Below are 2,317 nucleotides of genomic sequence, written 5' to 3' on the forward strand. Positions count from 1 at the left end.
CATGCTCACAGGTGTACACACGGGTGATCACACCCACAAACTACACCCTTTTTGGCTCCTACCTCAAAGCACACTGTGTGCTGTCGATATTACGTGCTGCACAATAATATTTAATATTTAGTATTTACTGTTATATTCACATAGATCATCGTGATGTTGTTTATTCTGTTGCTCTTTTTTCTGCTTGTTTTCTCTTTTTTCTTTCTCAACAGGTAAAAAAATAAATGGTAAATGGCCTGCATTTGTATAGCGCTTTTCTAGTCCATAGGACCCCAAAGCGCTTTACACTACATTCAGTCATTCACCCATTCACACACACATTCACACACATAAACAGGTGATCCAGGTGATTAATGTGTGTATTTTTTGTCTGCTTATTTTGTTGGTTTTTTGTTTTTTTTTGCCCTTTATCACCATTCCTGTTCCCCGCTGTTTTTCTTTCCCTCTTTCTTTCTCCCCTTTCTTTTCCCCAGTCAGGTCTGTCCCGTATTTAGCAGGTTAAAATAAAATAAACAATAAAAGGTGAATCAAATAGACCAATATGGCAAGGCTAGGATGGTCCATTCGGTAAAGTCAGTCCGTTGGGCATCTTTCTTTTTCTTTAGACAATAATTCTGATGGCAAAAGAACCAAACGGGACAGGGAAAAATAAAATAAAATAAATAATAATCCACCAGAACGAATGCAACCAATATCCACATGCACTCCAGTGTAGTATTTGGACAGATGTTGGGCCGCCCCAGTTCGGGTCGCAACAGTTATGTTTACATATGTGTGTAATTTGTTATTTCTTTACCACACAGATTACGTGTTTCATCTGTTTAGTTGGTTTGTTTTGCGTTATTTTCTCTTATTATTGTTTGTATGTACTATAAATTTGGAAAACGTACAAAATAAAAAGTATTAAAAAAAATAATGAGCCACCTGGAAAATCGAAATCACCATGCGAGTGTCACAATTTACTCGATAAAGCCTATCATTAATCAATATGAAGTGCGTGTGGGCCCACACTGCTTCAGAGCTCACCAAGTAACCATGTAACCAAGTTTTATCATTTGGTTGCAGAAGTCGAAAGTAATGGAGAACAACTACTTCCTACTGTAGTTAGATACAATTTCAGGAATCTGTACATTACTTGACTATTGTTTTTGTTCTGACTACTTTTTACTTTTACTCCTTGCATTTTTAAACAAGTATCTGTACTTTCTACTGCCTACATTTTCAAAATGGACTCATTACTTATGCTTTAATGCAATTGGGTCAAATTATTATTTTGTCACTGCAAGACTTCAAATTGATTTGAACCTAAATAGTAAAATAAAAAGAAATGTTGTGTCTCAAAGTCAGGGGTTAAACATGGGCTGGTGTAGATAATACAAAGAGCAGACACTGCACAGCACTAAAGGTCATGAAGGCATCCCCACACACTGCCACAACAGGTAATGAAACCCTCGCAAATAGGTCCCCAGGATTAAGATATGCGTCATGCGCAACCTAAGTGCAGCATTTATTTTATGTGTTTTGGCCTTAAACTCTACCGGCAGTGACACTGTGGGATATTTGTGAATGTCCCCATGAATACACCTAACCTCCATCCATGTTACTGTTACTCACCAACCACCTCCAACAAGGCCACTGGTTGAACCATGGTTTGATGGACCTGTGTGCAACCCACAGAGCCCAGACCTCAATCCCATACCCTGTACCCTCAAAAAGGGTACAGTATTGACTATTAATGGGCATGGGGCTAATAATTTTGGATGTCTTATTTTTGCCTTTTCTTGTTTCAACTCAGTGTATCAATAAAATATCCTTACTACAATTAGTGAACCTTGTTATTTTGGACAAAGATACGTTTTAAAAAACAAACACTTGTTGTTAATGGTCATTTTCATACTGAAAAAATGAGTCTTGCCTAATTTCATAAGGGGGGGTTAATAATTTTGGCCTCAACTGTATAACACCTAATATCCACAAAACCTCAATTTAGAAAAAGACAGTGTTATAAAAGAAGAAATTAAATAGATAAACTACATATAGATTGGTTTAATTTTTCTGTCAGTTTAATTTACATTCCAGTCGTTTGTCCCATTTGTCTTTTTCTTTTCCAGATGTTGGCAAACTCATCATTCTCCACTTTGGATCTGCACCTTTCCTCCATGAACACCTCCCTCCCTTTATACATGCACTGTCTCATCTCTAAACCAAGCTCCCTCATCTATCGTGCATTTAGCATCATTATCATCTTCCTCGTCCTCCCCATCTGCATCCTCATCCTCCAACATGGTCTCCAAGAATGGAGGAAAAAAGGCTCCAC

Source organism: Pundamilia nyererei, unplaced genomic scaffold (assembly GCF_000239375.1).
Source record: "Pundamilia nyererei isolate P.nyererei 1_Seehausen unplaced genomic scaffold, PunNye1.0 scaffold00438, whole genome shotgun sequence".
Classification (NCBI taxonomy): Eukaryota; Metazoa; Chordata; class Actinopteri; order Cichliformes; family Cichlidae; genus Pundamilia; species Pundamilia nyererei.